This window comes from Geospiza fortis, unplaced genomic scaffold, assembly GCF_000277835.1.
Source record: "Geospiza fortis unplaced genomic scaffold, GeoFor_1.0 scaffold41, whole genome shotgun sequence".
Taxonomy (NCBI): Eukaryota; Metazoa; Chordata; class Aves; order Passeriformes; family Thraupidae; genus Geospiza; species Geospiza fortis.
In genome coordinates this window covers 4838119-4864669 of record NW_005054299.1, presented here as the reverse complement: position 1 = coordinate 4864669, position 26551 = coordinate 4838119, and the positions used below count along the sequence as shown (strand labels likewise).

At 39.4% G+C, this 26551-nt stretch overlaps 1 protein-coding gene across 1 annotated transcript in view; it reads left to right on the top strand.

Moving 5' to 3' along the window:
- Window positions 1–26551, top strand: part of HHAT (hedgehog acyltransferase) — a 148565-nt gene that overhangs the window by 48292 nt on the left and 73722 nt on the right. The gene's annotated exons all lie outside the window — the stretch shown is intronic.

The window sequence follows — 26551 nt, the reverse complement described above, 5'->3', positions numbered from 1 at the left end:
AGGATAAGAGCTCTTCAGTTTTTGTTAAATGAACAAACTGTTTCACTAATTTAAAAGCAAATTACTTTCTTGGATTAACTTTGTTTCAGTGATTAGATACAACACAACATCTATTATCTGAATGCTTTTATTGCCGCTTGACTTACTTGAGAAGTCAACTCAAGAGTAACTTCTACTAGTCCTTCAGTGTCTGTTGTTTATTACAGTACTGCTTGTCCTGGATTCAGTCTGGTTTTGAGAATAGCTGTTGCCAGGTTTTCTATCACTTTATGTCTCTGCTTTTATGGGCACAATCCTGGGTCATCAAAGGTGGATACCCACCTCTGGAAGATTTTCCCTGCCTTCTCTTGGACCAGATTCCAGAACTGAAGGTTTGTTATGTTTTGAACTGTCTGATCAGAGCTTTGCATGACTCAAGAGCAATTGTTATAATGAATAATTTTGCTATTTCTTATTAATGTTTTTCCTTTTTATTTTGTGATAGTACAGGGCATTGTCTTATGCAGGTTTTCCACTGCCTGCAGGACTTGTTATAACAGGCAGTATTTAAGCCCTGACTTCAAGTCAAGAAATTTTATAGAAACAATCAGTATTTCACTTCTATATGAAAGATCAAACTTGATAGGGACAAAGTGTTTTGTACAGCAGGAAGAAATTGCTCCTGCAGACCAATCTTCTGTTACTTGTACTTTCCTGTAGATGTGATATACAAGCTCTTTCTTTTGGTTTTTGATTCTCAAAAATTAATAGTGACAAGTTAACACAGCTATAACTAAGTGAAAAGTTGTGATTGAATTGTCTCTGATTGAAGGGTCTGAAACAAGTTCTTTGAAGAGCAGCTGAGAGCACAGAAATTGTTCAATCTGGAGAAAAGAAGGCTCAGGACTTCATTGCCTTCCACAACTATCTGAAAGGAGGTTGTGGCAAGGTGAGTGTTGGTCTCTTCTAGGCAGCAAGCGACAGGAGAAGGGAAAATGGCCTCAGGTTTTACTGGGGAGGCTCAAGTTGGATATTAGGACAAATGTTCTCCACTGAAAGCATGGTTAAGCATTGGAACAGGCTCCCCAGGGAAGTGGCTGATTTAGCATCCCTGTAAGTGTTCATAAAACAAGTGGACATGGCACTTCACAGTGTGGTTTAGGTGACAAGGTGGTGTTCAGCCAAAACTTGAACTTGATGATCTTGCCAGTGTTTTCCAACCTAATGGTTCTATGATTCTCTGAGTTTCTATCACAGTCTCTGTAAAAGTTTTATGGTGTATGCCAACAAAACTGCAGATGTAACACAGTTATACAGTGATTGCTCAAAGAAGATGTGATCTTATTTATGTCACCCAGTTAAAAGATATTTTGGTGCTAGGATAGGAGGGAAGTTACCCGTATTACAGAATATTAACCTTTGTTGCTTTTTGGACAAAGAGAAGGATGTGAAGGTCAGAGGCATAGAGCTCAGAAGGGAATGTCAGAAAGTGAGTGTCTAGTATCATACATGCCCTTTGTCCCACTCAAAATTATTTTTGTGCCTAACATTGCTGTTTTCAGTGTAGTTTTTTTTCCTCCTCTTATATTGGAGTGGGGAAAGACAAAAACTTGATCCACCTCAAACTAGGAGCAGTGGCACAAGGTTTTATTAAGTGCTGTCATGTGCATAGAATAAATCAATGGGAAAGGCCTGAAATTATTCTCAAATTTCTTCCACCTTAACAAAAGGCTCAGAAAGTAATATTCATGCAGAAGTGTCTCACTTCAGCTGATGGTGTCTCTGAAGAGTTCAGAAATAAATTACAAAAATAATGACAGTTTTCATTAGGATGTTTCAGCTGTGGAAGTGAATGTGTAGGAGTTACAGGCTTTTGCTAAAGTTGTAGGAGCACAGATCATTCTGGGGATCAAACTGACAAATTATTTAATCACAGAAAGCTAACATATCTTTGTGCTGGTTATGCTCAGTGTCTTGGATGCAGCTCCATCCTGATGGGGTCATTATCATTTCACTGAAGTAGTACAGACCTTCCAGAGCCTGTGCAGGGATGGTCACAGTATCCTGACTTCTCTCCTGTGTCCTATGGAGACACTTGAGGGCAGAGTAGGAAATACTGTTATGACTTACTTGGTGGTTATTAAATATTTAATCATCAGTTCAGAGAACTGATCTCTTGACATTTTGATTCCAGTTGATAGTGATAAAATAACTTTTCTTAAAGCATAGTAAAATGAATAACTGTGCATATGTGTGAGTAAATTTTAGTTCACTTTCTTATGAATCACATAATCATTGAGGCAAAAACTGACCCCCAAGATAATGGAGTCTGACCCTTGACTACTCACCCTGTTGTCAACTAGACCACAGCACTAAGTGCAATGTCCAGTCATTTCTTAAAGGCTTCTAGGCATGGTGACTTCACTGTCCTGGCCAGCCCATTCCAATGCTTGACAACCCTTTCTGTGAAGAAATTCTTCATTATTCCCGCTTGAACATCCCCTGAAATCACTTTATTGGAGTAAAGTGATTTTTTTTTTCTCCTCATAACAAAGTTATTTTCTCTTAATAACAAAGTTATTAATGCCATTATGTTGAGTCAGTGTGTTGTAGTTTGTTTTTTTGTTTTGTTTTTTTTTTGTCCTCGTAACATGTAGCTTCAGACCCTGAAATTGTATCTCTTCCAAGGTCATGTTTGTGTTGATGTTGAGATCAATAGACTTTGTTCTGTTTCTGTATGTTTTATAGAAATAAAGGTTTTGCTTCTCTATGAAAAACAATGTGATTTTAGCTCCTAATGCTGTCCCCAAGAACTGCTGATACAAGTCTGCCCAGAGGTGCATGCAGTAGGCCCTAGTTTTGTTAGAATGATTATTTTAAAATAAACCAGCAATCCAAATATCCCATTGTTTAGGCTCATAAGTCCTCCAAAGACTGACAACAAAATTAGTACTTGCACCTCTTTTAAGCCTCCTTTTGATGTCTGAGTTCAGTAAGGAGCTCCTTGCTCTCACATGCTGCTTTTGCTTAATTCGTATTTGTCAGGATGGACCTTTCCTGAGCTTGGAGGAGGTAATCTCTGAATATCAACCAGCTTTCCTGGGCCCCTCCTCTCTCCAGGACTAGATCCATGTGGTTCTTATAAACAGATCTCTGAAAAGGATGGTGTCTGCTCTCATGAAATCCAGGGTTTTGGTTCCGCTTACTGCCTTGGTCCCTCCTCTCGAGATCCTGAAGATCATCATCACATGGCTACTGCAGCCCAGGCTGCCTCTGACTTCCCCATCTCTGACCAGTTTTTTGTTGTTTGTAAGTACAAGATCCAGCAGAACATCTTTCCTTGTTGGTTCCACATGTTGGGAAGTTATTAGAATAAATCACATGAGACTCCATTTTCTTAATGGTGAAAGAAGCCTATTTTTTATTCACATAACTCATTTTTATACAGTTTTACAGACCTTGTGTGTGACTCCAATTGGTTAGTAGCTTTGTTACCCTGTATTGATGGGTCACTCAAACCCCTGATGTGTATGTGTAGGAAAAGTTCTTTATGAGAGTTTTCATTTTTCTATCTAACAGTGTAAAAACGGTTTATACAGATGCAAGTTGTTTTTCACCCAGGAATAAATTGTTATGTTAATGAACTGCTCACACCAGGATTGCTTTCACATGGGAACTTGCAAAGGGCTAGCCTGACAAGGCCAGCCATTGATTTTAACAGAGCAGGCCTGATTTTATAAGGCTTTTCTTTATAATTTTTCTACCTTCCTGCAACAGGAAGTTGTCATTAATGCACTCTGATGCTGCATTGCCCAAGTGCTGCTGTGGGAGGATGAGGTCTGTAACAGGGACACCCATCCCCAGGCACAGCTCCATGATCTCCAGCTGCTCTTTCACAGGAAACAGGTCCCTGTCCTTCCCATGCTGTCCTTCCTCAAGAGCCTGTATGTCCATCCCTCACAGCACTCCAGTCATGCAACTGCAGAGACTTCTGGTTCCTCCTGTTTGTTCCCACGCTGCCTGCATCAGAACAGAGATGTTTCAGAGAGCCACCCAAGCATGCTGAGTCCCCCAGAGCAGGCTTGAGAGCTTTCCCCAAAAGACCATTCCCCATTTGTTGCTGAGCAATAAATATACTGCACAAAATGTACTGTAAATTATACAGGAATGTGTGGTAGTAGTCCTGAAACAAATTACAGAAGCATTTTAAGTCAGTATTCTTTGTTGAGCATGTCTCTCTTTTTCCTACATTTTAGTTTGTGATCAACATTAAGGAGATACGGAGTTCCCTTTCTGTGTCCTAAGCCTTACAAAATCATGAAAGCTCCCAAATGACTCTGTTTAGAAGTGCATTGGATGCTAAACATGGCCTCCTTTTTTTTGTTGGTTTAGCTTGGTTGGGATTTTTGGAAATCAGTGTGATGTTTGTGGAAAGATGCTTAATCCATGTATTTTTAATAGAAAGAAATGAAAGTGATCTCTAAAGAGATGATATATTATTTTATATGTAATAAACTAGTGATTATCTGTCTTATTAATTTATTCTGGGTTTGATATCATTCCATCTGTGCTTTTTTGAGTTGTTGCTGCTAAACAAAAATGTATCAATTAAATATTTATATATGAGCACCTGGCAACCAGTTGTGCAGGGTACATTTGTGCCAACTTTGTGAGAAATGTCAGCTCACAAAAGTTGTTAGTGACAGCCTGCAGGGAGGGAAGCACTGACACAGCAGTGATCTTGCAGACCTGATAGAAATGGACAATACACGTTGTCAATCACTAGACCTAGGAAAGGAATCAGGGAATGCAAAATGGGGGAACAATAAGGCAGAACAAACAGAGGGCAGCAGGGAAATAAAATCTGTTCCTATACCAGTTGTCTGAGACAATTCTTTGTCTCTGTGGTGTATGTGCTTCTTCCTCTTTGCTGTTTCTATAGGCAAGATATTACAAAGGGAAGATAAGAGCATCAACTAGTCCTGTCTGACTGATGGCACTTTGGAGGTAAATAAGGAGACTAGAGGAGATTTTTTCCTCCATTGCCATGGGGTGAGGAGGAGGAGAAAACAGGACAGTGTATTATTTCTGTTGCATACACAAATGACTCAGAAAACATGATCTAAAGAGATTTGGTGCTTCCAAGAGCAATGGGCTTTGATTCTGCTTCGCTTTACAGAACCCATAGTCACAACATGTACAAAAAGGCTGAAAATTGCTGTGGTTTGCTTAGAGAAGCACCTCCTAACTCATGCTGCCAAATGGTAAATCATAACACTGGGCATTGGAGAAGCAATTCCTCTGCATTCAGGGGAAGAGTGAAATGATGGGGAGTAGGAAGATGGTGCGTGGATTGAGTTCTGACAGCGTGTCAGGCTGGGCTTCTTGGAGGCAGATGGCATTAAAATGTCAGAGCATTAAAATAAGCATGTCAGGAATAGGATTGGGCATGTAAGAGGTAATTATTCCACAGAAAAGTGATATTTCTATGAAACAGATTCTGAGAGGATTTAGGATGGTTGCTGCTGTAATTAGCTATGTGAAGCTTATCACCCTGTCTTTCAGCCCTGGCAGGAGACTGCCACAGCCAGTTTAGCTGACAGACTCAATTATTTAAATAAAGGAAAAAAGAAATGGATCTTCCAATCCTACCTTTATAATCTGGGAAAGGAATACCTTTGCTTGGAAAAGGTCTTCAGAAAGTTTCCTTTCGGGTTAATTCAAGAGCTACTTTGAAATAGGTTCCTTTTGATGATTTAGACAAGAGTATTGTTCCTCAGCTGATGTTCATAATTTTTTCATTTTTGCACCATTTGCTGTTAAAGCAGGACCATCTATTTTTTACATCTGACCTAAGCTGATGGCCCTATTCAGCATTGCAGTAAAAGGTATCTGTGAGTGAAGGTAAAAATACTCTGTAATATGTTGCCTATAGGTGTTCTTTTTTTTTAACACAACAGATTGAAGGCTATGGCTTTGCTGTAAGTTATCCTCTCAAGTAGGTGCAATGGGATAGTTTTTTTCAGGAACACTTAGCTCTGGTGTCCACTTTTCAGTAGTCTGGCTGTAAAAACAATGCTGTTCATCTAAACTGCTGGGGCTCAATTCATCCTGCATATAATGATGGCTCTTTAGGCTGTCTTTATGTGTCTGCTCACTAAATCCTTGTTTTGAGACAGAATTCCTGTATGGTGAGGCCATTGCACTGGTCTGTGTGACTATCTTCTGGACAAAAAAGGAATCTCCCTGTCCCTGCATCCCCAGCTACTGTGGGATACAATTCAAAAGAATTGTACAGGATTCGTAAGTTAATTTAGGATTTTTTCTGCAGATGGGTCTTGTGTTGCTTCATTATTTTATTATGAGGATCTCAATCTATTAGTTACTGTAACATTGGTCATTTAAAACCTCCCAATGTATGCTAAAGAAGGGAGCTTTTAAGCAATTACTGCATTAGCCTGAGTTAGTTTAATGAAATGTTCACATCCATTGCTTTTACTATGGACTCTATACATAACTGAGGTTGAAATTTGCAGTCTTTCAGTTCCTCTAGAGCTCTTTGTATTAAACTGTCTGAGAAGTCCTCCAGTACTCCTTTGCTACTTTTTTGTGGTATGATACCAAACTGTTTTAATGTGATTTGCAGTGTACATTTAATGAATAGAATTGTAAAAAATTAAATGCAGTAAGTTTTGATTGCAGGGGGAGAAAAAAGCACTGCTTTGTTTCCCTAATGTGTGATAGACAATTTCAGGCAGCCAACATTACCATCTGATGCCTCTTTTGCCTTAGATTTTTCACAGGTTTTGATGCTCCTTGTCTAAAAAATGAAAACTTCTCAGGAAAATTACTGAAACTTGTGAAAAGCAATTTGTTAGCTCTGCCTTTCTCTTTTTCTCATTCTAAGTCAGATGGGTTTTTTCCTACCTTTTATAATTCTTGACACTCCTAACTTTTGGATTTGGCCATTCAGCTCACGTGCTTGGTGCTGTGGTGTCCTTCTCTAGCCACTGTCTAGGACTAGTTCTTGATGGTGATGATAAAATACAGCAGTAGCAAGGATGACCATTAATTCCAACTAATTACAGTATCTGCTCCATGTCAATCAGCCCCCAGTCTGCTTTCTCACATCCCAAAAGTCCACCTCATTAACTTTATGTAGGTGGCTGGAACAGACATGGCACTGATGGACAGCATGCACGGCATTGTGGTTGACCTGAAAGCACTTGTTACATCCCTGCGTTTCCATGGTATCCTATGGGATGTATTCCTATACTCTGTGAGCAATTCAAGGTTTCTCTAAAAATATCTGTGTTGAACTATGGTTACACATCAAACACACATGGAAATACTGAAAATGTAAACTCCTATGGTTCATGCAGGTTGTTCACTGTTGCTCAGTGCCGTGGCTTGTTTGGGTGGGATAATGGCAGCGAGCTCTGCTCATTTTGGCAGCAGAAGGTGATGCACGTGTTTCCCTGCCTCCCAGGGTAAGTGTTTAGATGCAGTTAAAAATGGTGAAGCATTGGCTTTACCCCTGGAAGGGTGACTTTCAGGGTGGTGCTTATTATCCTTGCAATGGATTGATTTAGGTTGTTTACAACCTCCTTGTCATCTTTGTTTCTTTCCTCTGGTGACATATTATGTTTGTAGGCTGTCATTATGCAATGTTTCATATCTATAGATGGCATCCCTATTTTCATACATAGTTGCAAAAGTATAATGGGAAATGTGATAAGCAATTTTCTCCTGTGGTGCAGTCAAGTACTAGCTTATATGACTCAAGTGTCAGGGGAGGACAAGACAGGATGTCATCTTTGTTTCTTTCCTCTGGTGACATATTATGTTTGTAGGCTGTCATTATGCAATGTTTCATATCTATAGATGGCATCCCTATTTTCATACATAGTTGCAAAAGTATAATGGGAAATGTGATAAGCAATTTTCTCCTGTGGTGCAGTCAAGTACTAGCTTATATGACTCAAGTGTCAGGGGAGGACAAGACAGGATTTGGAACTAGATTCTGGTGCAACACTGTTTGATTTTTTTTGTTTAGTGTTCTGTATTTTTTCACTGATTGCTTTTTATACCATGCAGACAGTCTTGATAGTCTCTAGCTTAGCTGTCTTCAGCAGCACAAAGTAGTGTGTCCCTGAAACTTTATTGTTACACTTACAGAATGCCCTGTCCTTTTTTAGCTTTTGTTGCTGAGAATCTTTGTTCCTGGATAGACTGCCACAGTGTGATCATGTACGTGGAATGGTCCAGTTGGTATTGAGTACTGAACTCTTTTCATTACCATGGGCCACTAACATTCTGTATACTTCTACTCTGCTCACTACTATTCAAGTTCAAATTTTGGGCCCTGTGGGATTGAGAGATCCAAAAGATTTAGTTGTGAAGATGTGGGAGGCCAACCAGGGTCAGCAACCCTAACCCTCAAAGATAATGAATCTTTCTACATGCAGGTTGAAGATTGATCTTTCCAGGAGTTTAATTCATTTGGTCATAAAGTCACACCTTGGTAGTGAGCACCTACCCAAACTAAGGGCCATGGTATCACCTTTGTGTCCATGCATTTTGGAAAATGTGTGCAGTCTCCCTTTGTGCCATACTGCTGTGCTGTATTGCACACACAGTTTTCCCTCTCTGATGATGAGTAAGCCACAGAGTATGGTGGGTTCAGTTATGTTTTTTTGTGGGTTTGTTTGTTCATAAGACACAACCAGAGTGCATTCAGGTAACAGCGATGGGTCTAGGATAAGAGTGTTTGTAGAAGAAGCAATAATGTTTGAACAAGCACACGCTGTTTCAAATGAAATACAGAACACTTACCAGTGCCTGAAATTGACTTTGGAACAAACAGAGGTCTTTTGAGAATTGTTTTGGAAAGATATAGTATCCTGAATCACACATGACTTGCAGAGAAGAAACTATGTTAAGAAGACACTCAGTGTAACTTTCTTGTGTGACAGAACAGAATCTGCATTTTAAGCATGACAGTTATGACAAATCTTGTTTAATTTGGTATCTGATGCAATAAGGCTTTCCATGTATTTATTTCATGCATCAGTATATGTGAAGCTTTGCTGAACCTTATTAGATCAGATTGTGTATTTGAAAGGTATTTTCCTATGCATTTTAAGACTGATTGCAACATGGTAATTTATCTGCCTTGAAAGTAACTTTCCCAAATATGCAGAAGAAAATTATATCTCTTTAGAAAAGTCTAGAAATTTGTTAGAAAAAAATCTTTAGCATGAGACACATCAGTGGAGAATTCATAGATAAGCTGAAGGTATAGGGAATAAGGAACTACTAGCTGTGTTCTTCCTATATATTCTTTCACCCCCAAAGAGATATGTGTTCATACATTGATAATAATGACACTTTGGACTTAAATCACTTTCTAATTTCCAGGTGCTGCACAGACTTTAATTAGTGTCTCACCTTGTTTCCAGTCAGCTCATTGTCATTGAGTCAGAACACATTATTCCTCAGTATGCAATGTTTCAGCATAATCAACTTTCAGCTTGTGAACAGTCTAAAATCTGTTCTTTCTACTGTACATGCAGTTTTTAAGAGTTATGCATGGCGAGGTCAGTTGCATTTGAATAATTATGATATAATTTGAAAACATAATTACCATATGGGTAGTAAATCCATTTCCATCATTATCGGTCAAATGTCAAATTTCTAGGATACACTTAATTTCTGTCTCTCATTCCTTCTTCACTCTGCCTTAATTTGCATAAATTGAGTCTTGTATTTTAGTTGTATAGGAAGAAAATTATGCTGAAAGGAAACAAAATATTATGCTGGGTTTTTTTCCTTCTACTGTTCATCTCCACATTAAATTATTTTCACAGTCTTTTCTCCAGTTCTTCAAACCTGCTGATGAGCAGGCTGCTTGCAAATGGTGCCAGCACAGTTAGATGGATCCTTATCCGTGTTTGCTTTGAAGTGTGAGTTCAATCACTTAACTATTAGATGAAGCTGATGTTAAAACTTTGGGTCTATATGAAGTGGTTTGGGGAGTTTGTTCAGTCATGTTATTTCTGTTAATGTCAGAATCATGATAACTTCAGAAAGCCTAGGATTTGAAGGTGGACATGTCAAACAATTATTTTTTGTCCTGGTTTGGGACAAATTTGGAAGGAAACGTTCCCCTAAAAGGCAGAACTCAGCAACTTCTTCCCTAACCAGTTCGGGAGATAATCTTCTTAGAGAAAAGTGGAAAAAACTGTTTATTTAACAAACAAAGTATTCACAAGCATGAAAAAGTAAATAATATTGAACAGTGAAATCTCCTGTGGTTCTGAAGAGATGGTAGATTCAGGAAGTCCTTCTGTGGTTCAGAGAAGGAGTCCTTTTGTGGGGTGTGGCTCAACTTGCTCTGTCTCTCTCAGTCCCTCTGGGGCTCAGATCTGGTGTCCAGGTTGCAGAGCAGCTTGAGGGTTGGGACTGCCCTGGGTGACTGTCCTGCTGTTCTGGACTGGAGAGAAGCCAAATAGTTCCAGAAAAATACCAGCCCTGGAAAAGCCTTTCTTGCCATAGCTAATGAGGAAAACCAGCAAAAAACCCAAGGAAAACTCCTAGTTTCTCTCTCTCTCTCTCTGTGGCAGAGAACTGGGAGAGCACTGTCATGAGCTTGGAGAAAGCTGAACTCTTATCTCTACGTTTTGAATATAGCACGAAAAAATTCCACCGCTTCTCTCTCTCTCTCTCTCTCTGGGCCTAGCTTAAAGCAACATTTCTGAGCAAAAAGACAGACAATGGGGATGCCAGCATCATAAAGTCACCCCAGAACATTTTCTTTCCTTTTCTCTCTCACATGTACATGGAGAAATTCCCGTGGAGTTAGGGGAATGATGGCTGGCGGGATACAGGCCTTGCTGTGCTCCTGAGAGCTCTGATAAGCCCGGTGCAGCGTGACCTGGCACAGAGATACTGACTCCTCAGAAATGAAACCGAGGTAGCCTCAGAAAACCCTGCCCAGGGCTCACTGCTTTCCTGCCAAAGTGTGGAATGTTGGGTCAGGGACATTGGGTATTGTCTTGAGGATGGTGGAACTGCACTGTGCAAGTCACGATACTGTCCTAGTCTGTGACCTTTTCCAGAGGCAGGGATAGGATAGTTGAATACTTCATGCTAAGTGCCAGATCAGTCCGTGTGCTTTAGATTTGGTGAGTGGTAGTCCTAAAGGGGTTTGGTTTCTGAGAGAGTCCTCCAGGCATGGCAAATAAGAGGAAAACTTGCAGCAGTGAGTATGTTGGAAAAAAGTACTGTCTGTGCAGTTCAGGAGCCTGTGAGAAACAGAAAAAAAGTGCTGTCAGTTACTATTTGTTTACAATAGGATGAATGGAAGACACATTGGATCACTTGAAAAGGTTTGGGTTTTACATGTTATGTAAGTACACGTGTCTGTTGTTAAGCATGTACATGCTGTCCAATTAGGCAAGACAGGTCTGTGCCTAACATGGCAGTAGAGTTTAGCTCAGTAGAGTTTAAATACACCATTGGTTTGTCCTAATATCACTTGTCTTGTTCCTCACATAATGGCTTTCAGAGCCAGTAATGGCAGAACAGGGTTCGTACTGTAAGGATTTAATCTGAACTGGCAAAATGTTAAACCTGAATAGCGTTATCAACTAGAAGATTTTGAAACATGGACAGCACAGACTTGTCTCACATGTCAGGCATTGTGTACAGGCTGCTGCCTGATATTGGGTACTATCTACAGTCTTATATGGCTGTATGGGTATTATTGATCCTTGCAGGATTATGCACAGAGAAGATAAAATGCTTGGATTCAACAAAAACTTATTTGCTGCTTTATTTCTTGCTGTAAGGAATGTGGAAGGAGAATGCTTTCCTAATTACTGAGTCTCAATGACTAGACTAGAAGTGATACTGAAATAATGCTGGGATTTTAAATTTCAATATTAAACTTCAATTTTAAATAAAACGGGACAGAAGTGAATCAGTTGAATAGATTACACAGTAAACAATTGATGCAGTTCATTTCTTCATCTTGTTTGCACCCAAGTGCAAAAAAACCCAAGAGGGAGGAATCAAGCCTGCAGTACACAAAAATTATTTCCCACATGTTTGGTTCACAAAACCAAAGATTGATCTTAAATATGTTTTCTTGATCATTTTACCTTTGAAGAATTCTGATTTAAAATGTATGGTGGTTTTCATATTGCTGTTTTCCCATAGAAAGTGAAAAAGCATAGCAAAGGCAGCTGAAGGTGGAAGATGGAGAAGAATGCCCTTGCTATTGATTTTAAACTCTACCTACTCAGCAAAACAAGAGTCATAGGAATCACAGCTATCATCACAGCTATCATCACAGTACCATCACAGAATGTACTCAGATTTAATATTGAACTCTATTAACAAGGTTAAAAATGTATTATAGTTATGAACAGGTTTTCTTTCTCAGATATAATGAGCAAAGCATAATATCTGTCCTGTGCAAAGATCCTGTTGAACACAGGCATTATCGTGGTGAAGAAATGTGTATTACACAACTAGAATTAGGTGTAAAACTCAATTTATCATTTAAATGTTGCCTGCATTCACTTTTGTTAATTCTTTGTGGTTGTTACACTAGGAGCTAAAAATCACCTCCAGTTCTGAATGGCAGCAGCCTTGCTGGAAATCTTCAACCTTCTCCCAGCCGTGGAAGCTTTAAAGGTTGTAACACCAACTTTTACTGGCTTTATGCTGTCCCCTATAGCTTTAAAGGGATTTTGGAGCTTGCTTAAAGGAGTCCATGTTCAGATCCTTTGATTTCCAACCTTTCTCATCATGCCAGGCAGGAGCAGAAAAGCCATTGCCTGTTGAGATCTCAGGAGTAGCCGCGGCAGCTTGTGCGTCCCAGCTCGAAGGAGAGGTGATGAGGGAGTGAGGGAACAAGGGCTGTGCAAGAGGGATTACCTCAGGAGACTGTGTCATACACTCAACTTGTCCCATAAAGGCACAGAAGAGAGTCTGAGCTGCAGAGAAGAGCATTTGTATGTTTGTTCTTTAAGGAAAATTGGAGCTTAACAGTGATATCTCCCAGTTTAGCTGCCAAGTTAGTACCATGCACGTGCTTGGAAGAGGATTTAAGTGGCAGCCTTGATATTAAGGACTGTAGTTTAATTTGCACTGTATTTTTTTGATGGTTTGATAATTACTTCTCAATAAATATGCAAGTAAAAATATCAATAGATTGTGAAAGCATAGTAAGAGTGAACATGCAGGAAGGCTTAGAAGATGAAAACTCTTCAGCCAGGTCATAATTTTGTAGTTATTCTGCCCAGTGTATAAGATGAGAAAATCATTGTATCTTGCATGTGGTATTAGGTTTTTAGAGTGAAGAGTTCAAAATGTACAAAACATTGGTTTTAACTATAAAATGGAAATCCTTTAATGCATGTGCTCTGGAAATTGAACTAACATTCAAATGGAAATAAATATTTGTCAAGTTCACTCTGCTAAATCCAATCTCCAGACTAAGTTAGTGGTAAATCAATGTATTTTTATCCTGGTGTTTGCTAAATGCATGCTCTTCTTGATGAACCCTACCCCACATCCACAAACCTCACAAAACATGCAGAACATTTGTGTGAATACATATAGAAAAATAAGTACAAACATACAATTACTCAATGTTTTTTTTCTCTTGAAATAACAGTTAATTGTAGCATGATCTCTGTAACTGAAAGGTCAAGAAAACTTTCTGATTCTTCAATCCTTGCATTTTGAAAAATTTTGTTTGGCTAATTTTAGGGGTAGAGAAGAGGATGCTTGGTGCAAAAGGTTCTTGGGAATGAAAACAAGCACATAATCCAGATCCTTACCCATCTGAAACTGATGAACAAAATCTTGCTGACAACAAAAGAAAATATAGTCTGGCTTTTTCCTTTAGGAGCAAATAAATTCATCTTAGTTCTCACTGTACAGGCTAGACTGGAGACTGAGACAATCATAGAATTGCCAGATGGTCAGAAGAAGAGGATGGAGTGGGCTGCTGTTGTGGGACTAGAGGATATTTAGTTTGTAGAAGAAGATGAGACACAAGTGAACGCAGCTTAGCATTACTAATGGTAACGGTGCAAGCAAGTAAAAATGAGAAAGTATCATTTTATGCCCACTCAACTGCACATTAATTCTCACTGAGCATTAATAAACAGTACTGTAATGATGGATCATCATTATCAATCTCTGCAGTGGTGCTGTCAAACAAAACATTAGCATTGTAAACAGAAAATGTTCCAGGATGTTGCCAACATGCTTGACCCCACATAATTACATTTGGCTTTTTGGTATTCATGAATTCTATGCATATGGCTTTGCTCTACCACTGTATGGGCTCATAACTGAGAATTATGAAGTTTAGGTAAGAGGTAGGGGAGAATGAGAGACTACTCCTTAAACTGGCTGAGCATTTCTAGTCTGCTTCAGGGCAAAATGTCAAATCACTGGTGAGGGTACACCTGAAATTCAGGTACCTTTTCATTGCTTCTTGGCTTTTGGTCTCAGCCAGGAGCTGATGGATTCTGTACCCCCAAATCCTTCCTTCTGAAGGAACCTGTCTGTGGAAAGGGAAGGAGCTCTTGGAGGCACAGATCTGCTGCAGTGTGAAGGCAGAAAGTGTTGGATAATGCTCTGCTTGCAGCTCTCCAGGTGAGTGATACCCATGTGGGTGATGGCTTGTGACTGGGAAGGCTTGTTTCCAGTGAAGGAAAATGCCATCTGCAAGATGGTGGAAAATCAATAGCTGAGAGCAGTGGGTGCCTCCTGCCTTCCAGGTGAGGCTGGGCTCAAGGACAATGTTCCACCTTCATCCAGTATCACCCATGGCTTGGGGTGCAGAGCCTCATGTTTGCTTTTAGTGTGGTGGGACGTTGTCTGTTTGTGCATGCACTTGTTTTTTTGTCATCTTCACTGCCTCATGGCAAAACTGCAGTAGGATGGAGGGATTTTGTACTGTCTGATTCTCTCCCAGGCGTGGAGCTTTCAGCACAGGGAGGTACTTGCATCCTGTGGCTGAGGGGTGGCAGTTATTGAAGCAGTTTAAATGCTTTGTTCAATATTTGATGAATAATTCAAGCTAATCCATAGCTATCTCACTATGACATTCTTTAGATTGCTGGTTAGACTTTAGCTGACAGATTTTTTTCTTGAGGTTTTTTAGGGAAAATAAGCCAGTTTGCTGTTGATGATTCTATTTAATTCTTTGAAACGACCTTACCTCTCTGAATGCTATTGCTTAGCTGGCTAGCCCTCAGTCCTAGGGATGAGGTGAGCACAAGCTATTTCATAGTGTGTTCCCAAGTACCACCAGGAATTTGCTAAGCAGTTCCCAAGCTGGATGAAATTTTCTTATTCTTGTTGGTTACCCCACTTTTGAAGAAAGAAAATGAGTTTGTTTGCTTTTTACAGTCTGTTGAAATCTCAAGAAGCGGAAAACATGAAAAACAAGCACTGCTAACTCAATGCATAAGCCAGATGCTTCCTTGAATACCTTTCAGAGAATTTCATCAAGGCACACTGACTAGAATGCTGCTGATATCCTTAAGGGTCTTTAACCTGTTTTCTGTGTTTTCTGGCCTACATTTTTACTTAACAGTTAAAACTAGTTTTGTTGATTCACCATCTTGGGGCTTTTTGTGAGGATCAATGCAAAATCATTACTTTATCAATCATTATTTGTTCTGTCTTTCTAACAAAAAGAATACCTTTCAACAACTGGAGAGATAAACAGCTCACTGTTGTAGCAGGATAAGAAGAATTATGGTACATTTTCTACTTAACTTTCCATGACACCTTAACTGATGGTTTTTCCTTGGCACTTTTACCATTTCCTTTTCCTTGAGTATGCACCTATTTTTTGTCCCATTTTTTTTCTACTGTTTTTTCCCCATCCTTACATATATATTTAAATTTCTGGCTGTAACTACAGCATTTCTTTCTCAAGTTCTACCTTTGCATTGGAATAATTTCTTGCTCTATGTATGTTTACAACGTATTGGTTTGTTTAGCTCTAGCCTCTGTTGCTACTGACTTCACAGGAACGGACATTTTCCACTTAAGTTTTTATCTGGAGTGAACCCTGTTCCTGGTGGTCGTTAGGGCTGTGAGTCTATTCTTTCTTTACAAATGAGAAAAAAGGAGATCGTTATTTAAGGGTGCTGCTTCAACAGAAGTAAATATTTTTCTTCACTTTGCTTAATTAAATTTATGTTCATTCTCACTTAGATTGATTTGGTCTAATAAATATGTATTGTGCTCTGCATCAGAGGTGATTTATCTCTGCTGGTGTTTGAAGGGTTTTTGACAAGAGGCTGGAGAGTGTAGAGAAGTTCTTTATTGTGGAAGGTGCCATATAATCTTAAGTGATCCCAGCTTTGCCTGGACATCTCAATGCCTTGGCTGTACTTTATAAATAGTCATTTCCCAGAACTGCAAAGTGCATTTTCTAAGAAATGTGAGCTCAGGAGAGGTGAGTGAATTACTCTACTTGGAATAACATCAAAAATTTAGCTCTTCAAACTTTGTGCACATGCAGTTTGGAGGAATATGTAATGCTATGCTCTCCTTAAGCAGATACTTTGACATTCCTCAAGTTTCCTGCCATATTTATGCATCATCTCCTCTGTATTTCTACATTTCATTAGTTACATGCCTTTATTTCAGAGATCCATTGAAGTACATTTTGTTGATTTTGGTTTAAATTTGAAGAACCAAGTCTTCACTGACTTTGGGTCTTTGAACATTATTCTGGTTACACACAAATTTGTATTTATGATGCACCCTAGTGAAAGTCTTCTGGCATCTTGATTTCTGTTTGTCTATAGAACTGTACAGCCCAGTGAAGCAAAGGTATTTCATGGTTTGGTGAAACTGCTGTGTGGTCTGTGGATACTAACAGTGCCCTTGGACATGCATGTGTACAAAGGGATATAAAAATGCAAAAGAATTATCAAACTCTTCACAAAGGAGTCTGCAAAGATTAAACAGTCTTTCTGTTACCTAGCAAATTTTAGAGGACCATTCAATTTTATTACCTTGTCTCCAAGCAAAAATGGTTTAATGAGGAAAATAAATGGGTTCTGTTGTAGTGACTGTGTTTCGTGCACTCCTTTGACAGAGGCGTGCTGGAAAAGGTAGCTGTTAAGTGCAGAGTGTATTTTAAACATCTGAATTCACACATGCAGATGAATCCACATTTTTTCTGATGTACCTGGCACACTAAGATTAGCAGAATGGCTAAATAGCTTGTGCTTACACCTGTGGAATTTAAATCAGCTTTCTAAGAGAAGGGAGAAAATACAGTACTTTATTCTTGGTGTGGTGAAAGCAACAAATGACACATTTAACAGTTTTTCACTAACTGCAGCACAAACAGTTTGATATGTGCAGTCACATGCAGAGGAAAAGCTGGTCTCTGTTGCTTCAGCTGTATTTGAGAACTACTGTAAAATGTGCTGTTGTGAATGTACTCTTATGAAGAGAGATGGCAGGGATGAGATTTGTTGCAAGGAGTTTATTTGTGTGGGAAAGTTTTGCCTATGCAGCCTCCAGTTGAGGTATGCAGAGTTCTGAGTTTTGAGCTGGGCCCTCTGATATAGAAATAGTCCAGATTATAAACTTTCACATACAATCTGAGGTTTTAGAAAGCAGGCATTTTTTATTATAGCACTGGACACATTTGGAGGATTTTTCCTCTGAATGTGTGTTGTGAAACTTTACAACAGTATTTAATCCATTGTGGTCATACACATTCATTATAAGGTACTTCCTAGCTAATACATAAACATCCCTTTCATACAACTAATTTACATGCCTCTGCTTCTTACTGGATGTCTTTTTATGGTTCTAGAGGGCCATCTAAATGGGTCTAAAGTGGTCATATTTACTGAGAGCCCCCACTTTTGCAAATGACCTTGCCTTGAACTCCTCTTAGGCTATGCACTGTTTCTTGTTATATACCTTTGCCACAAAAACCACTTAGGTTCCCTGGGATTTGTTTATCCACTGCTTCCAACTACATTTAGCATCCTGTGTGTCTACTTTTACATTATTTAATCTGATTTTCTAGCTAGTCTTTAAGCTCTATTTTATAACTTCAAAGGAACTAAAAGTTTCTATTCTCTGTGTTGTCTGTCAAGTCCCCCCTTTTCTTGAGACTGTGTCTCTTTCAGACAAGTCTCAATACTTCATTTTCCAGCACAAAGAGTTGCAACATCTATAAAATTGAATCATAATACAAGCAAGTACTACAATGAATACAATGACTTCCATGACTGCATTTTGTAGCAGTCTCCAATTTGGTAACTGTGAAGTAAGCCAATCTCACCAAGAAGAACGTTCCTCTTTCTGCTAGTCTTCTGCTGCTCTTTCTGTTGGGATGATTCCTGTCTGCTGGGCTTCAAACCCATCACTGATGGGTTTGCAACACTCCTGTCCTAAAATAGCACACATTCCTCCCTGGCTAGCAAGCAGGTAATTTAAGGCTATGTAGTTCTGTACAGCCAGCATTCATGTTTGTTGGAGCTCATAGGACATTCTATTTGATATTTTAATAGTATTGTTCACCTTTTCTTCTAATAATTGCTTTAGATTGTTGATATAAATTCCATAGTGCGAGGCAGCACTCGTGGGGCATAGAGTGAACCATAATCTTTTGCTTCCCAAAATCAAAGGAGTTCATTGTGGATTGTCCTGGACTCCCTGGATGGAAAATGTTCTCCTGGCCCTACGTCTTCCTTGTGGTTGTTGCCAAAGTTCCTTAAGGGGAGGCACTAATACTGCTTGGAAACAGGAACCAAGCCATCCTTTAGGAAGCCATCTGTAGGCATTGTCTCCACATACCCAATAGGTCCCATTCCCAGTGTCAGAGGTCTGATTTCCTATTTCCCACTGTTGCACTGCTGGTGGATCTAGGGCTCCTATGTGGGCTTCTGTTGTGTGCTTGCTGCAATGAGGCCAATGGGGTTTCACAGTGGCATTGCAGCTGGGAGTGGTATAATACTGACACTGATTTGTTTCAGCACTCCAAGTTCTATTTCCATTTTGAATAAAATTAAAACATATAAGTCCTTTCACTTTGACCCCTAACTACAGCAGTTTTAGGTTTCTTCTTAAGGGGAATGTTACTAAATCCTGTTAAATTTATAACTGTATTTCTGTGTTCTATTGTACAGCTTTCTTTTACTATTCCTTCATTGACTCCATTTAAAGTCATAGCCCATTAACAAAGTTCTTGCCAGCCCATAAGAGTGAGCCATCCAAAGGAACCCTGTGCCTCCCAGCATTATTTGATAACACATCCAGCAATTACTTACATTTAATATTTTAGTTACTTTGATCTTTAAACTTTCCTAAGAATTTTCAGGACTAATCTCTTGATGAAACTCTAAAAGTCTCTTTGGAGAACAAAGACTTTGATTAGCTATCAAGGTACAACTCATAGATGTAAATAATACTTCAGTTAAAAGGTTACTCATTCTCTTTCCTCATTGTTTGTATTGGACAATAATTCCATTGTCCATTGAGCTGATGCCTTTTTGATTCTAGAATAATGCGCCTAAGGTCCTTTACTGTTCAGTTTTACTGTGATGTATGTGACTAACTTTTTTACTGTGGTTACCAGTTTTACTGTGATGTATGTGGTACTTGGTGGTGTCCCTTTGGCTGGAGAGGTGCTGCATCCCTGTCCCTAAGGTACACCCAGTTTCATGGTTGGAATTTGTGTGCTGCTGCCTCCATTCCCACCAGTGTGGTGATGACAACTGCCTGTCATAAATCCTGCAGAGTTTTACCTGAAGATATGAGATAATTATTGAGGTCTTGCCCCACCTTTAGCATGCACATCCCTTGGGAAGTGTGGAGTTTGATAGGGCTGGCGCTAGAGCAACTTGTAGGGGCTTTGTGTTTTTCCCTGCCCTTAGGATGGATCCTAATTCTCTACAAAGCAATTAGGAGTGCTTCAACCCAAATCAATGAGGTTTCTTGACAGATTTTATTGAGTTGCAGCTTAATAGTGTAAATCATTCTTTCTGCTTTTCTGATAGTTTGTGGCCAATAGGGAGTATGTAATTCCCACTGAATTTCTCTGTGTTGTCTGGCACATCCAGTGTAAGAGCTGGGAGAAGTAAAGAAAATAAGAGGGGAAAAAAGAACTATTTTGTTCATAGTGTTGCTTATGGATTTTGTCTAATGATTGTTTAGGGCACAATGAGCAATTCCTGGTCCAGAAATCTGGACTGGAATATTTGCACCTCTCTGAGTAATGCCCTAGCCACAGACTTGTTTTTTTCTTGCATATTCACTCTTTGAATCTCATTTATTTTCTGCCTGGTGGCAGCCTGGTAACAGACAGCTGGAGCACTCCTCTGAGAGGCGAGATATGTTGGTCTCCCTGGCAAAGAGCCTGACCTCTACCATTTTATAAGCAGAGAGTGACAGTGCTATTAATATATCCCTTCTAGCTGTGTTTTCAAAGGAGTATATAGCCTGCCTGTTGTGCTGCTGAGCCTAGATACCATCAGCACATGGTAGGTGTATTGTGAATATCAGGAGTGAATTGGGCCCCTGAGGGGAGGTAAGTTCTGAACAGCTTCAGGGAGCTCTGCAGATCCTCATGGGAGGAGGCAGGAGTGTCTCCTGCCCAGCTCCATCTGTCAGCTGGGGACACAGCCCTCTGCCACCCAGTAGCTGAGCTGGAGGCACTTAACTCTAGGTTGTTTTGGCAGTAACATCCAGGCTTCTACTGTCAGCAAAATGTTTGGGGTGCTGGTTTGAACTTAATGCTATAACCAGTCTTTTGGCTCTTTGGTCATCTGGAAGCTCTCCCATTTCCATTCTGATCAAAGGCTGCTCACTGGTAGTTTTGCATTTGACTGCAAACAGGTGGTGGTAGGCAGGGTTGTTTTCTTTCCTGGATACAGCTGGAAGAAAACTAAACACAGCAGTCCATCAGTAATGAAACTTTTTCCATTAGAAGGAAATATTATGATTTAGATTAAAATTTCATTTTAAATAAATGAATCTCTTTGAAAACATGAGCTTCCTTGGAAGAGTGAATTCAAAATGATTTATTCAGTATTCTGCAGTTATCTGCCCTTTGACATATGGACTCGACTCATTGTTTTTTGTGTTGAATGCAAGGGAAGAAATGTACTTTAAACACTTCTCAGTTTTTGGTAGGAAACTTCACACTCGATCTTTGCTGGGAAACATGCTAACAGTTATGAAGTGAATGAGAATTCAGGTCATATTTGTAAAGCTGAGTGTTCTTGCATATGAATATTCTCATTAATGCTTTGTAAACCAAATGGACTTAATTTCTCATTAAACATTTTTGTGGTAATGCAACAAGACTTGCCTGCAGCCAACATCAGCTTAAATATTTTAAAGGATCTGCATTTGTCAAGGTCTCTAAACATCAGGTTAAGCTGGTGAGGTGAGAGAGTCTCTTATAGAGCTTTAAAAGCTTTGCCAACAGCCAGCAAAATTGCTAGACTGTGAGAAATGGAATTTAACAGAATAAGGCTTAGTCTCCTAATGAAAACTTTGCAAAATGGTATTCCAAATATCTATGGTTATTTCTTTATTTCAGGCGCAAATATGAGTGGCTCAGCCTTCAAAGTCATGTTTATGGGAGATGTTTCTGTGATTTAAAACAAATTATTCCTGTAGGACCCAGTCTTGCAAAGACTTACAGGTGTGCTTTATTTATGCACTCTGTGTAGCTCTGTTCAAGTCAGTGTCAGCTTGAAGTGACAAAACAGGAATCGTGAGAACTCACCCAGAAGGAAGAACCTGCAGAGCTGCACCTGACATCTTTTTATTATGCAGCAGAAAAAATCAATGAAGAGAGTATTAAAAACAAATGAATTAAGGAAGCCCAGCACCAGCATAATGCTGCCTGGACAAGATTTTTCACACGTGTCCATAGATGAGCACCCTCCCTGTACAGAGCCTCAAGGTCTTTCTGGTGTCAGGATGCAAGATGAACACTACAGTATTGCTTTTTCAACTTTTGCTGTGTTGTCTCTGTAATTGCCCAATTCAAAACCCTATGATGGTCACACACTTAGCCCTTGAATGCTTTGAAACTTACAGAGACATTGGAATGTTCCCTGAAATAAAACACAAAATCCTGTTATATTAATTGTATTTACTTTGCCATTACAAGCAAATTAACTTTTCCTTTTTTTTTACATTTCACCTCATTCTGAATTAGATGTTCCAAGATCAATGCCTAAGAGAGGGGAAATAATGTATAGCATGCACCTTGCTGTATTACCTTACTTCAGGAGGAAATTCAGGCACATGTTGAAGAAAGGTCCTGGACAGAGCAGCACTTAAACAGGTGCTTTACTTGCACTTGCTTCAAGATTTAAATATGTTTAAAATTACATGTGCAAGTTAGAGCAGTATGTGGAGGTCTCAAGGAATAATAGCCATCCTGAATGATTCTTAACTGATTAAAAATGCTTCTTTTAGAGGTCTTCTGAAGTTACCAGAATAAAAACTTTGTAATGTAGTGTGTTTTTCAAGGCAATGCTTGTCAGATCTCTTATGATTGTTCTGGAGATTACCACTTCAAGAAAACTAACAAAACGGTTATTGGATTTAAAAGGTATTCTCTGTAAGTAAATGTCACTTTTAAATACTTCAGCTATTATGTTTGTGTTTGCATTACTGTAGGGATTTAAATGGTACATTTGCATATTTTATCCAATTCTCTAATGTTCACTTATTGAGTTAAAATGAAGATAAGTTGTGTAAATGAAGCAGCTTGCTGCCTGTGGATAAGGTAATTTAAACTGCTGTACCTGGACTAAAAGTAATGCACTTTGGGGAAAGCACATACAAAGTATGCTTTGTTTGTGAAAGCAGCATGTTTAATTGCATGTAAGTTTTAGTTTGAAATCAAAAGAGAAATAGAAAAAGAAAGAAAGAGAAATAGAAAGACATAGAAAGATAGAAAACACAGAGATATATTTAAGGCAGACATCTTTGCCTTGGGAGGGGAAGGCTAGGATTGTATGTTTAGTCACGTCAGGTGTGGTGGTGTACATGCAAATAATTTTTACTATATAACATTTGTCTCAATATTTGTATTTATGTACTTCTAACACACCCCAGATGTTTTGAGATTCTAATGACATGGAGTTCTCTTTCCCCTTCTCTCCATGTTATGTCCATAACTTTTTCTTCTGACAGCATGAAGTACCTTTCCTTGCTGTCCTTAAGGGAGATTTAGCCAGCCCCAGCCCAGGAATGGTTGGCAAAGCCTGGCCTGTGGTGTTCCCATGTTCCTCTCTGATAGTCTGCCTAGAAATCACTGTTCCTTTACCTTCAAATTTCTCCTTTGAAGCTCTGGCAGTGATTGACTTTTGGCCCCCTAAGTTCATGTTTTATTTTTAAATACTCACCTAGCCTGCATTTTTTTTGATACTAAGCATTTTCTACAGGTCTAATCTTCTTGTCTGTAATTTTCATGGATCTTAAGGGACCATCCGTCCACCATTGCTGGCCATCCCTTCAACACAGCCTGGAGGGACATGACCAATTACTACCCTCAAATCTACTTAATTCAACATCCTTTTCTCCTTGCAAAATATTTTGCTGCTTTCCTTTATTAGTCCACCTTTGGCTTCTTTACCACCAAGTAACTGCTGAGTTTTCTTTTTCTGTATGTGAGTTAAGATAAATTTGTTGTATATTGCTGCCACATTTTTCAGCTTTTCTGCCCTCCTTACACTTGTAGAATAAATGTGTCATCTGTTCAAGAGCTGTTAAGAAACTACTACAAGGGTGTTCCTTTGAGTTGAGTTAGGCTGTCATGAGTACCCATGGTTACTTTTATGTGCTAATAGACTCCAAACCAGGGATTTTGAACTTCTGTGTGGATTTTCTGTGATTAGAAATGGGAATAATCTTAAAAGCTGCATGGAAGCTTAAAATGAGATATTTATGTAATGCTGTTCTACTTATGGTGCAGCAGGTCAGCGTGTTCTACAGCAACGTCTCCATTTGTGTAAACCCTGAGTCAAGTACAGGGTTTACAGTACAAAGGGGCTGCAGGGAAAGATTGCAGGTAGATAGAAGCATTGGTAAGAAGAAGAAAAGTTAGGAACTGTGCAGATATAAAAGACATTGATTTGTAGTAGCCATTACCCCTTAAACTTTCTCTGCCTCCTTCCTTCCCTCCTCACAGATTTTCTTACTAAAGTGGAGGGCAGCACAACTTTCTGAATGCACTGTAAGAAGTTCCTTTTCTTCCCTTGGGGAAGGGTGAACAAGGGGCTGTGTAGGGTGTAGCTGCTGGACAAGGTTAAACACAACAAATTGTTAGTTACAAAATGTGTGTTGTGTTGTAGACTAACGTATTTCTTCTATCATCTGACTTAATAATGCTTTTCCCGGGGTTATTCTCCCTCACACTTAAGTGTTTGTGCAGCTTTTTGTAATCAAATGAGTAGTCTTCTGTGTAAACACATAGGGGAAGTATAGAGAAATTAGATTCTAAACTACCAGGTTGCTCTAAAATAAGCAAAATGCATCTTTGCAGCAATGAGAGTTCTGGCATGGTTGTTTTGCAAGACAGTTTTGGCTGTTGGAGTGTTTTGGTAATCAGAGAGCACAAAGGGCCTGGTGTTGAGCCAGGCTCTGCCCCTGCAGAGTTGCCTGCTGCTTGTAGGCAGGCCTGCCAGTGCAGCAGTGCATGCACACCTACATCACTGGCTGTGATGTGCATGGCAGCAAATACTTTTTCCCCTGATGTGTTCTGAAATGACTTTTTCACGAGATTTTTCTGAGTGAAAAATACAGGAACTTACAGAATTGCTCTTCACTCTGTTCCAGAGAAATGACTCAACATCTATCAGTCCTTTATAATCACAGTAAAACTGCCCTGACAGGGGAAGGCAAGACACATGATCTGAGAGTGGTCACTGCCCTTGTGGCAAGGAGTGGCAGCCAGCTGCCTGTCCAATTCCTCATGGCACTAGCAGGGAAGGAGAGAGGCTTTGCTTTCTGCTTTCCATTTCTCCTCTGGGGCAGGGAGGCAGACTCTCCACAGTACTGGAGGGGAAGGTCAGAGTGTTAGTAAAGATTTTGTTATTCCTTTTGGCTTCTGTCCTTCTTCAAACAGGTCTTCAGGTAGTGGATTTTCAGTTGCACATTTGCCATCAGCCTCCCTACAAGCTAAAACTTCACTAACCTTTAACATTAATCAGAATTATGAGTTGCTGCTCAATTATCTAGCTGCTGTTGTTAAACACTAAAAATCAGAAAATAGCCTATTTTTCTCTGCACAGTAAGCTGAAAGCCCTTCAGGCCAACCTAAACTGAGCTGCAATTGGAAACAAATGTGTTGATGCTGCTGAGCTCTTCCTGGCAATGCCATTGCCAGTGGAGGCTGCCTGTGCAGCTCTGCTCTCTTTACCCTCTGTGCCACAGCCCTGCAGGACATTCACTGCCTGCAGACTGCTAAGATAAACCCCTCTGCCATTAGATTAATTGATTGCAATTGTAAGTGTATGTTCAAACATAGGAAGGGGAGAGAGAAGAAAAGCAAAACATAAATACAAACTACTGATCTTCATTTCTATTTATTTTTCATATGCTTAGTGAAAAAGCACACCTATACTGAAAAGCATGTAATCAGATGTTCCCTGTAGCAGACTGAATTAAAAAGGTGTATTGATGTTTGCTAAGAAAGAATTTAGAGCATTTGACACTTGTTTTTTTAATGACTTTTTTGTTTACCCTTTAATTGGGAGGGGGACTTTTTTGTTTACCCTTTAATTATGTTCATCACTGTATTTTACCCCATTATTTATTTTCTTACTTCCTAAGATTAGAAATAAGCAGTGTGTTAATTTCCCTTTTAAATTTTTAAAATTATATTTATGCCTGAATATGAAAACTGATAACTAGAGATAAAAATTTCACTGGAAACTAAACAAATCCCTGAATTATCTTAGCAAGTAGGAATAGTCTCAGATATGAGTACAGACTTTCATGCCAAAGGAATGACAGCTGAGGAGAGCTGTCACTGGTGGTTCTCAGATGCCACATCTCCTTGCCGGTACCCATGAGCTGGGTGGTGACTCCCCTGCCTGATGGGCTTCTTCAAAGTGTTGACAGAAATATGCAGCTCTTTCAGACAGTGTCTGGCCAGTGGTCATGCCTTAATCAGAAAATGATGGGAGTGGATGTAGCTCTTCAGGCTGGAGGTGAAATGACCCATAAAATAGTATCAGCTTTCAGGATCCCATTGCTTCTGGTATTTTTTCTGAAGCAGCACTGCTTTCTGGACACTTATAAGCATCAATTAATGACTAAGGTTATGACTCCTGGGTTCAGTTTAAATGCAGAATATAATTGCATGGGGAGTGTTTCATATGGGTTTCCAGGCATTTTTGATATGAGTCCTCCAAAGGTCATCAGACTGACATGATCCTGAGAGTGTAACAGAAGAACCAGATAGGAAGTATTTACAGTTCACATAATTTTTAATGAAATATTTTAAAGGAAATAAATTACAACCTTTTAG